This window comes from Hyperolius riggenbachi, chromosome 5, assembly GCF_040937935.1.
Source record: "Hyperolius riggenbachi isolate aHypRig1 chromosome 5, aHypRig1.pri, whole genome shotgun sequence".
Classification (NCBI taxonomy): Eukaryota; Metazoa; Chordata; class Amphibia; order Anura; family Hyperoliidae; genus Hyperolius; species Hyperolius riggenbachi.
The window spans coordinates 262,195,352-262,207,193 of NC_090650.1; positions in this window are offsets into that span (position 1 = coordinate 262,195,352).

Below are 11,842 nucleotides of genomic sequence, written 5' to 3' on the forward strand. Positions count from 1 at the left end.
AAACCTGAATCAGTCGGAGCTCCACATTCTGGCTATCCCAGCCTGCATGGAGACAAGCGGTTAAAAAGTTTCAGGAGGCATTTAAAAGTATACTTTTTTCCTTCGAAATTTTAAAATCGATTTTCTCAAAAACTATAAGGTCTTTTTGAAAAAAAAAAATTCATCTTATTTCCAATGATCTCCTTAACATATCCTGCAACTTTGGGGTTTCTAGCATTTAAGGTGAATTTGCTATTAACCATGAAAGTTGGTGGGTTTTTAAATGTGTATTTTTTTCCTTTGAAACTTTAAAATCGATTTTCTCAAAAACTATAAGGTCTATTTGAAAAAAAAAAATCCTCTTGTACCCACTGGAGGCCCCTACAGGCTCTGGGGCCCTGGCGCAATTGCCTCCTTTGCCTCTATGGTAGCGCCGGCCCTGCTGCTGACCTCTTTTATGCTAGGTAGGTACGAAATTTTCTGGCACATTTATGTCCGATCTGATTTCAGATTGATTTCCAATTATATTCTGATCCATTTCCGATGGAAGCGAACAGAAAACTGTTAGAGATGTCGAGGAACAGTTCCCGAACAGTTTGCCAGCGAAAATCTCACCCTTGTACCCATAGCGACCCGGAGTAGTACGCCTGCGCTGGCCTGGCGGTGCGTGTCCTAGATCGCGCTCTTGTTTCCGGGCACTTTCTGCGCACGTGCGTGACGTCACGCTCATGCGCAGAGAGTGCCTGGCAACAGGCGCGTGATCAAAGACTTGCACTGCCGGGCCAACGCAGGCGTACGACTCCGGGTCATAGCGACCCGGAAGTAGTACAGTGCCCATAGAGATTCGCCCGCGAACGGTTCGGGACATCTCTAAAAACTGTAGGAAATTGATCAGAAATCAGATCGGACATGTTGGAAATAATTGATCTGACAGTAAATCTGCCAGAAAATCTCATCGTGTGTACCTAGCATTACGGTGCTTTATGCAAAATATTGGAAAATGTGAGTAGAATTATAGTATACCGGTGTTTATATATTTTTAAGTTTTTCGTATCACTCAACTTTCTGAGATGAGGAAATGCAGCGGCTGCATGGTGGTACACCACACCTGTGGTACAGTGAAAAATGGCGTGGGATGAATAATGGCGCACAGAGATGCCGATAAAGTTATTTAAAATGCTTTTAATCGTTTTATTCAAACCGCGCTGCAGCTTACCCCTCCTGCCTGGAGTGAAGTCCCATAGAGCCAGCAGACTTTGCAGGATGATCGGCTCAGGCAAGTGCCTGCAGCCGCGATGATTACAGAGGCAGGACTTTGCGCTTAGAGCCTGTAGTTCTGGTGCTGTTACCACTCCTCTGCCTGACCAGCTTGCACTGTGCTCCATATGATTTCTGGTCAGGTAGGGGAGCGGTAACAGCATCGATATTACTGGCAAAACTGTTGTGTGCTGCCTGCACAGAGCAATATAACCATTGCTTTGTACATCAAGCCCCTTGTATTAAAGGGAACCCAAGGTGAGAGGGATATGGCGGCTGCTATATTTATTTCCCTTTAATCAATACCAGTTGCCTGGCTCTCCTCCTCATATCGTTTCTCTAATACTTTTAGCCATATACACTGAACAAGCGTGAAGCAGATCAGGTACTCCGACTCAGGTTTTACTGGCTTAACCAAATGCTTGTTCCAAGGTTATGTCTCAGTCACTAGTTTTTAGGATGTGCTGCCAGGCAACTAAAATTGTTTAAATAAATAATATAGTAAGTGCGCTGCTATTCAAACCAACAGTTCTTAGTATGCAGACTCAATTCCGACTGTGAAGGCCATAAAAAAGTCTAACAACTTCAGCTTTTCATTCAACTGAACCTCAGGGATAGAAGAACAGATAAAACTCTCATTGCTCAAATATAAGAACCAGTGCCGGGACAAGGTTTTCCAGCAACAGAGGCTGAGACTCAAAAGTGCTTCCCCCCCCCCCCCCTTTCAATCCCCTGACACCCCCTCTAGCCTCTGCTTTGGCCCAGCCCTGGTAGGCAAGGTATTGCCGTAAAAATGCATTTAAAAACACATTAAAAATGCATTTTTGGATGTGTTGTTATCTGCATTTTTAAAAACGCATGTGTAGATTGGCCCTAAGGGCTCATTCACAATACATGCACGAACGCAATTTCCTGCATGCGTTTCTTACAGACTTGCAGAATGCTCTACAACTTAACATCGGCAGCCTTGACATGTTTGAGCTCGATGGGAAACACATGCGTAGTGTGCCAAGAGGTTTCCTGCTGCATTACAATGCAATGCTCGCAAAAGCTCACTGTACTGTGAAGCATCTCACATTATATGCAGTGAGTCGTTACTGAAAGCAATGCACATAGTGTGAATGAGCCCTCAGGGCTCTTGTCCACTTAGAAACGTGATCACATTCCCACTGTGATCGCATTTCTTCCTAATTTCCATGACCATAGTTGAGCTCCTATGCAAAGTATAAGAGCTTAATCACACCGAAATCTCAGCAGCAGGAGGATGACTACATCTGGGAGAAAATCATGCTGTAAACGGATTTAATGGTTTCCATCAGTCCTTACTGAATGTAGCATTTTGCGATCAGCTAGAGATAGTAATCAAATTGGTATTCCTTAAGGTGGCCATACACTGGTCGATTTGCCATCAGATTCGACCAACAGATAGATCCCTCTCTGATCGAATCTGATCAGAGAGGGATCGTAAGGCTGCCTTTACTGCAAACAGATTGTGAATCGATTTCAGCATGAAACTCAGAATCAGAATCACTTTATTTCGCCAAGTATAGCAGAGCCATACTCAGAATTGCTTATGGTACACATGGCATAGACATATTATGAGGACAGACGCACAGCACATACAATTAACAATGTATACAGGTTACAAACTACAGTAGTGGTATAGATATGTCCTTCTTGTATAACAGTCCCAAGGCATCGTAAAGGTGATGAGAAATAATGCCAACAACGACAATGATGACAAAGACACCCCCCAACGCATCCTGGGCATTGGGAACCAGGGCAGGCAGACGGCGAGCACTGGCCGACCGACCCCGCTAGGGCATGCTAGTAGGCGGGCCTCGATGGGGAAGGTTGGAGTTGAGCAGCTGAACCGCTTGGGGGAAGAAGGAGTTTTCCCGCCTGGTGGTTTTGGATGTTAAGGTCCTGTAGCGGCGGCCCAACGGGAAGAGCTCGAAGGAGCGACTGCCTGGGTGGGAGGGGTCCCGGGAGATCATGGTGGCTATCTTCTTCAACCTAGCGGAGTGGAGTAAATCAAGAGGTGGAAGAGGAGACCCGATGATCTTCTCTGCGTCAGTTATGACCCTCTGCAGTTTGTGTTTGTCGCTGGCCGTTGCGCCCGCGTACCAGACAATGACTGAGGAGCAGAGGATGGATTCTATGGTGGCAGTATAGAAGCTGGTTAGCAGTTTCCGGGGCATGCCGAATCGCTTCAGTTGGCGCAGGAAGAATAACCTCTGCTGAGATTTCTTCTGAATTCTGATGGTGTTTTGCCCCCATTTCAGGTTGTTTGTGAGGGTCGTGCCGAGGAACCGTACAGATGACACCCTAGAGACTTCGGTTCCCCCAATGAGGACAGGTGGGAGGGGGGGAGGATTCCTCCTGAAGTCTACAACTAATTCAACCGTCTTAGCTGTGTTGAGTACAAGGTTGTTGTCTCTGCACCAGTTGCAGATGCTCTCGACTTTGCTGCGGTATTCATGCTCTCTGTTGCTGCCAATTAGGCCGATGATGGTGGTGTCGTCCGCAAATTTCATGGATGACAGCAGGAGCCGGGGTGCCGGATTCACCCGTGGGGGGGTCACCTTAGCCGTGGCTGTTTGGTCTGTGCGCTGGTCGGGTTGTCGCTCGAACCTGCAGTAGAACTCATTGAGCTCCTCCGCCAGTCAAAGGCTTGGGGTCACAGCCTCACAGGCCGAGGAACGGGTTTGAAGTTCGTGGCTACCCTCAGGCCCTTCCATACCTCCCGTATGTTGTTTGACTGGAGGCAGAACCCCAGCTTCTCGGAGTAAGCCCTCTTTGCTGATCACAGCTCTCTTTTCAGGGTGTACCTGGCCTCCCTGTACTCCTCAGGTGAGCCGGACCTATGCGCTTCCTCCTTGCGTTTCCGAAGTCGGCGAAGCTTGCCATTGAACCAGGGCTTGTTATTGGGGAAGACCCTGAAGGTCTTGGATGGTATGCACGTTTCCTCACAGAAGCTGATGTAGGAGGTGACGTTTTCGGCCCATACATCAAGGGAGGGTGCCTCAAGGGTCGACCAGTCGGTGGTATCAAAATAAGCCTGGAGCTCCAGTTTTGCCTCGGCTGTCCATTTTTTTATGGTTTTGATGGTAGGCTTAGAAGTCTCCAGAAGCCTCCTGTAAGTGGGAATCAGGTGGATTGTATTATGGTCAGAGTTCCCCAGGGGAGCACCTTGGGAGGCCTTGTAAGCGTTCTTATGGACCGTGTAGCAGTGGTCCAGGGTGTTACAGTATCTGGTAGGGCAGGTTATGTGCTGCTTGTAGCGGGGCATCTCATGTCGTAGGCTCGCCTTGTTAAAGTCACCCAGGATGATGAACAGGCACTCCGGCAGGGCAGTTTCCCACCGCGAGATACAGTTTCTGAGGGTTTGCAAGGCCGGCTTGGAACATGCGTCGGGAGGGATGTAGACTCCAACAATGACAAGGGAAGAGAACTCCCTGGGGGAGTACTGGGGCCTGCAGTTTACGGCCAGAAACTCGACATCGGAGGTGCAGGTTTTGTTGAGAGTGGTGATGTTGGAGCACCAGGAGGTGTTGATGTAAAAGCAGATGCCTCCCCCCCTCTCGTTTTCCCAGAGAGGGATACGTCACGGTCTGCTCTGAGGAGGTTGTAGCCTGGTACATGAAGGGAATTGTCGGGGGTGCTGTCACTCAGCCAGGTCTCAGTAAAACAGAGGACAGGGGTGTTATTGCCGATCTGGGGTTTGCTACCTAGTAGAAGGAGCAGCTCGTCTAGTTTGTTGGGGAGTGAGCAGACGTTTGCTAATAGGATGGCAGGGACGGGAGTGCGCAGACCTTTTCTTTTGAGTCGGACTTGGGCCCCCGCCCTCCTACCTCTGTGGCGGCGTTTGTTCGTAGCGGGCTTGGAGACGAGGTATTTGGCGTGGGTGGTGACAGCATACCTCCCAACATTTGAAGATGGGAAAGAGGGACACTTAAGCCACGCCCCCTGTGCGGCCTTAAGCCACACCCCTGCTTTTGCAGGAGGGTGACAATGGGAGGAATGAGTTTGCGGAGGAGGGTGCCAGTGGGTTGGAGAGGGTGACACTGGGTGGAAAGGGGGGTGCCAGTGGGTGGGGGGGGGGAGGTGACAGTGGGTAGGAGGAGGGTGTTAGTGGGTAGAAGGGTGACATTGGGTGGGGAGGAGGGTACCTGTGGGGGGAAAGGAGGGTGACACTGGGTGGGGAGGAGGGTGCCAGTGGGTAGGAGGAGGGTGTCAGTGGGAAGGAGGAGGGTGACACTGGGTGGGGAGGAGGGTACCTGTGGGTGGAAAGGAGGGTGACACTGGGTGGGGAGGAGGGTGCCAGTGGGTAGGAGAGGGTGTCAGTGGGAAGGAGGAGGGTGACACTGGGTGGGGAGGAGGGTACCTGTGGGTGGAAAGGAGGGTGACACTGGGTGGGGGAGAAAGGTGCCAGTGGGTAGGAGGAGGGTGTCAGTGGGTAGGAGGAGGGTGCCAGTGGGTGGGGAGGAGGGTACCTGTGGGTGGAAAGGAGGGTGACACTGGGTGGGGAGGAGGGTGCCAGTGGGTAGGAGGAGGGTGTCAGAGGGTAGGAGGAGGGTGCCAGTGGGTGGGGAGGAGGGTACCTGTGGGTGGAAAGGAGGGTGACACTGGGTGGGGGAGAAAGGTGCCAGTGGGTAGGAGGAGGGTGCCAGTGGGTAGGAGGAGGGTGCCAGTGGGTGGGGAGGAGGGTACCTGTGGGTGGAAAGGAGGGTGACACTGGGTGGGGAGGAGGGTGCCAGTGGGTAGGAGGAGGGTGTCAGTGGGTAGGAGGAGGGTGCCAGTGGGTGGGGGGGTCATCAGTGGAGGGGGGAGAATATCCGTGGGTGGGGAGGAAGGTGCCCCTGTGTGTGAGGAGATTGCCCTGGGGAGAGAAGACAGGAAGAAAATGATCGAGGCGCCAGCCGCGCTAATAAGGGATGCGGGAGCCTGCTTTATTCCTCCCTCCCTTCCTCTGAATGCCCCCACCTGCTGTGAATGTGTCCCCCCCTGTAGGCAGTGTGTGCGGAGCAGAGCGAAGCGGTAGGTCCTCTTACCGCAATCCATGCGCACCGGCAACTAGCCTCCTGCTTCCTGTTTACCATGACGTCATAGGAAGCAGGAGACTAGTTGCTGGTGCGCATGGATCTGCGGTAAGAGGACCTACCGCTCCGCTCTGCTGCGCACACACTGCCTACGGGGGGGGGGGGGGGACATTCACAGCAGGTGGGGGCACTCAGAGGGAGAGAGGGAGGGAGGAATAAAGCAGGCTCCTGCATCCCTTATTAGCGCGGCTGGCGCCTCGATCATTTCTGTCATCTCTTCTCTCCCCAACCGGCCAGGACTTAAGGGGGGCTTCCCGGGATAGCGGGAGAGCCCCCCCAAATCGGGAGAATCCCGACTAATCCGGGACGGTTGGGGGGCAGCCAACCCACAGGGCGGAGCCCCATGAAGTCTTGGGGGTGTCCAGGGCAGGGGAGGACTGGCCAGGGGGGAAGGGGGGAGATTTCCCTCCAGGCTGCCTCCCATTTAATGATTTAGGGCTGGCCGAACCACCAACCGTTTCGATAATGATTATCAAATTGGATGAAAATCTGTACTGCCACAAGCATGTCCAATCAACGATTCGACTGATTTTGGGTGGAAATTAGTTGAAAGTATCGATCTGAGATGCTGGGAAATCTCGGGCCGATGTGCTTGATCAAGTACGATAATCACAAATGATGAACGCGATGGAAACCCTGGCCGTTGTCCCTACAAATGTATTATAAGCAATTCAAGGTCGGCTGGCACACCAGTTCAAAGTTCCAAGCAGTTTTATTGTATGCACAACATGACAATTGTTTCGGGGCCACGGAGGGTCCCCTTCATCAGATAAAGTGCAGTCTGTTTTTTATCTGATGAAGGGGACCCTCCGTGGCCCCGAAACAATTGTCATGTTGTGCATACAATAAAACTGCTTGGAACTTTGAACTGGTGTGCCAGCCAACCTTGAATTGCTTGTATTGGACTGATGCTGCTTCTGCATCAAGGCTGAGCACCCGACTACAGAAACACGGCAAGGTGTGCCTATCCAAAACCTGACATTGCTCCAAATGTATTATGTGCCCCACGGTGCCTGTGCATTTATAATTAACCTGTCACACTGTCCCTCGAGTGTCCTTGCTGTATTTCTGCATTAGCGCCCCATGTGACTACCAGTGTATAGCATGTGGGGCGTATGTGGGATGTAATTTGGGCTTCGGCTTCCGTGAAAACGGGCCTCTAGTTTGTGTTTTCCCCCCAGGCCAAAAGGTCCCAGTCCTCTCCTGGTCCAGGGGTTCCAATTTGAGGAGGGCCTCTCTAGACAGGGTGGCAGAATTTTGTGGCCGATCCGTGCACATGGTACAGGTGCCTCCGTGGAAGGTGGTAGGCCCAGGTAATGGTATAAGGCAGGCAGGCAGCACAGCACAGTATAGGGCATAAGTGGGTGGAAGGCCCGGGTAATGGTATGGGGCAGGCAGGCAGCACAGCACAGTACAGGGCACAAATGGGTGGTGGGCCCGGATGATGGTGTGAGTCAGGCAGGGCACAGTACAGGGCACAAATGGGTGGTGGGCCCGGATGATGGTATGAGGCAGGCAGAGCACAGATGGGTGGTGGGTGGGCCCAGGTGATGGTATGAGGCAGGCAGGGCACAGTACGGGAACAAATGAGTGGTGGGCCCGGATGATGGTATAAGGCAGGCAGGGCACAGTACAGGGCACAAATGGGTGGTAGGTCCCGGGCGATGGTCAGGGGCAGGCAGGGTGGTGGGCCCCGGATGATGGTGTGAGGCAGGCAGGGCACAAATAGGTGGTAGGCCCCGGGTGATGGTAAGGGGCAGGCAGGCAGCACAGCACAGTATAGGGTACATGTAGGTGGTAAAGCAAAGCAGGCAGCACAGCACTGTATGAGTGGCAGTAGATGTGAAGCAGGCAGAGGGCAGGGACAAGACAGTGGATCCACCATAGGAAGTGAGCAGCAGAGGGACTCACCATGGATGGCACAGGGCAGGCCTGGCAGGATCCACAGCTGCTGAAAGTGGTGCGGAAGGTCCTGGAGGCCGGTCACTGAGGCTGGCAAGGTGCTGCCACGCAGTGCAGAGATCAATTCTGCGAGAGGATGGGAGGCAATCGCTTCAGTTGGCGCAGAAAATGGGTGGTAGGTCCCGGCTGTGGTGGTGCTGCCGCTGCCTCCCCCCCCCCCCCCCCCGCCAGCTATACATTACCTGATCCGGCCGGCGCGAGTCCCCGCTGTCACTGCTGTCTTCTTCTCTGCTGGGTTCCGGACTGGCTGGCTTCACTGGAAGTTCAGTGAAGCTGCAGCCCAGCGGAGAAGAGACAGCGGTGACCAGGAGGACTCGTGCCGTCCGGAGCAGGTAATGTATTGCCACTGTATTGCGTCGGTCGTTGGGCATTCAGATGCCGGTATCGACGCACTCCCGACCCGCAGGCGATCGAGCAAAATCTGCCGCACGGACGGCTCGATGGGAACGATTGATGTCGGACGGAAATCAATCGTTTGCGTTTGCGCAACGATTTCACAGCTGCTGTATATCGGCGGGAAAATCGTTAGGTGTATGGGCCCCTTTATTAAACTGACAGACCTCCCCCCCTCAAGTAAAATAAACACTGTGAACTTCAAATGTAAATACATTCCGATGTCAGCAGCTTTTCCCGGACAAGCTGGGGAGAATGAGGGTTTTGGCTTTCTGCTCCGGGACTGTTTCTACCTGCTGCATGGTCTCCTGGTGCAGAAAGCTACTCTTGTGTGCTGAACACAACAGGATCTTTTCAAAACAAGCGCATCTTACCTCCAGCTGGCGGCTTCTTTCTCCTTCAAGTTGCTGGGCAGCAGCGGAGACTTCACTTCCGTGAGAGGAGGCAAGCCGGAAGTTGTGGGTAGACGGAAGCCGCGGGCCAATCAGCTGTGAGACAACCCGAGACAGCCGTCCCTCAAAAGCACCCAAACACCAGCTACAGGGAAGGGGGCACAGCTCTGGGAATCAGATGGCAATTGATTGGCAGCGGGCAAACTGTGCGCCACTGCAAATACTTCAGAGACAGGAACAGGCCAGCGGGGAGAGTGGAGAGGAATGCGCCCTTGAGGCACTGCGCTCAGAGGCTGGCGCCTCGCCAGCCTCTGCCTCGGCCAGGCTCTGATAAGAACTCTAATAGTCCAGTCCCGACCAAGATACAGAGCACCGTGTGTTTTCTTAGTGGTTAACACCAAGGTTGGTGTGCAAACACTACACCACCATTCAGGTCCTGCTCACCTTTTGTGGTAGCTGCCCAGACCCATAGACAGCACTACACACCTATACTGATATGTTGCTTCACTCTGCTTTAGGCCCGGTTCACATTGGCGGTCGCCGTCCGGAATCGCCGTGCCGGAGCCGGACCGCATGCGCAACGGACGGAACGGACGCACGGCACAGCAATGAAAGTCTATGCGTCCGTTCACATGCGTCCGTTCCGGCCGGACCGGATCCGGACTCCGGCGTAAGATCCAACATGCGCTATTTTTTGGTCCGGCTCCTCCGGCAGACGTATCCGGAGCGGAGCCGGACTGTTGCATCCGGCCAATACAAACCAATGAGAACCGGAGAGCGCACAACACACTGGCCGTAAAAAACGGACGCTCCACCCCACCTCCCATGCTTCCTCCATGCTACAGCGGCCATCCTGGACGGGGACACATGGGCCCAGCGCCCACAGAGTGGAGCAGCAGCGACCTCACGCTGGAGCTCCCCGGCAGCAACATGTCCGATACGTCTGATAACGAGGAGGTGAGGCCCTACAACGACCCCAGAGCTTCTGCCGACCTCCCAGACCCCAGGTATTATTATACAGCTTGTTATCTCAAACGGATCCGGACCGCAACCGTGTTCATACCGCACGGAAAACGGATGCAAACGGACCGGATCCGGATAGGAACCGTACGGATCCGGTCCGGATCCGGTGCGGTCCGGACATCCGTTCCGGTTTTTAAAAAACCACAAGTGTGAACGGGGCCTAAGTATGCTTCATTGGTGTTGCTCTCAACCCATACACGTCATAGAAAGGAATATAAACACCGTATCATAGCACAGATTGCTTATATCAAGATTAATGTGGTTGTAGGATCCTAAAAACCTATTTATTCACTGTGACTTTACAATTATGGGGTCACCACCCAGTGCTCCCCAACCTCCAGGGGCCTTGCTCACCTGGTACCGTTGCTGCCCCAAACCACAGACAGCTCCGAAAGCCCCATACACCAGAAACGGATCTCATCAGCAACACCAGTGAAGCAGAGTGAAGCGACATACAGTATCAGTATAGATGTGTGGTGCTGTCTGTAGGTCTGGGCAGCTACCACAAAAGGTGAGCAGGACCTGAATGGTGGTGTAGTGTTTGCACACAAACCTTGGTGTTAACCACTAAGAAAACACACGGTGCTCTGTATCTTGGTCGGGAGTGGGACTGGACTATTAGGGTATGTTTCCACTTGTGCGGCGAGATTTGCTCGCAGAAAACGCGTCAACGAATCCGCATACGGTTTCGGATTCGTTGACGTTTTCATTCGGATTTTCACGCGGAATCGTTCGCGATTTTAACAACGCGATTTTAACCATGTCAATGCCGGCAAGCATTGACATGGGTTTTTTCATGAAATCGCGCGCGGAAACGCCGGGAAAACCGCAAGACTCAAGTGCTTGCGGTTTTCCTATTTAGTTACATGACCGACGATTTGCGTGCGGGTGTGCGGCGTGCGAATTCTGCTGGCTCTGCTGTGCAGATTTTTTCTGCATAGCGAGCCGCACAGAATTCCTGACAAGTGGAAACGGCGCCATCCACTTGTATTGGTTGAGCGAATGTGCATGCAGGAAACGCAGATTCGCTCTAGTGGAAACGAGCCCTTAGAGTTCTTATATTTGTGCAATGAGAGTTTTTCTATCCCTGAGGTTCGGTTGGATGAAAAGCTGAAGTTGTTGGACTTTCTATGACCTTCACAGTTGGAATTGACTCTGCATACTAAGGACTGTTGGTTTGAATAGCAGCGCACTTACTATATAATTTAATTATACTGTGGATGTTTGAGTGACATTACCTAAAGTGCAGCACGCTAAGTGGTTAGGTAATATAAGTGTTGGGGTAGTGCACTAATCTACTTTCATTTAAAACTAGCATTGTTTTAAGGAAATAAATATAGCAGCCTCCATATCCCTCTAATGGTGCCCATACACGATACAATAAAAATGTTCGATTTTCCCGTTTATTCGATCTAAATGATCGAATTGAATGAAAGTTGAAAATATTTTTTTTTTCGATCAAGAAATTCGAACGATTATCCCGTTTTTTCGGGAAAAATGATCGGACATGCTGGAAAAATCTTTATATTCGATCTAACAGAATAATCGAACTAAAATATCTAATTGAAAAATTGTACCATGTATGGCCACCTTAAGATCGGGTTCCCTTTAAAGCTGGGTGTTAAAATGTACACATTAATCTGGGTACAGCAAAGTCCCCGCTATCCAGAACTCAGACAAATTGAAGTCTGGACTGACCAGCATGCCTGAGGGGATAACAGGGTCTGTTTTTTT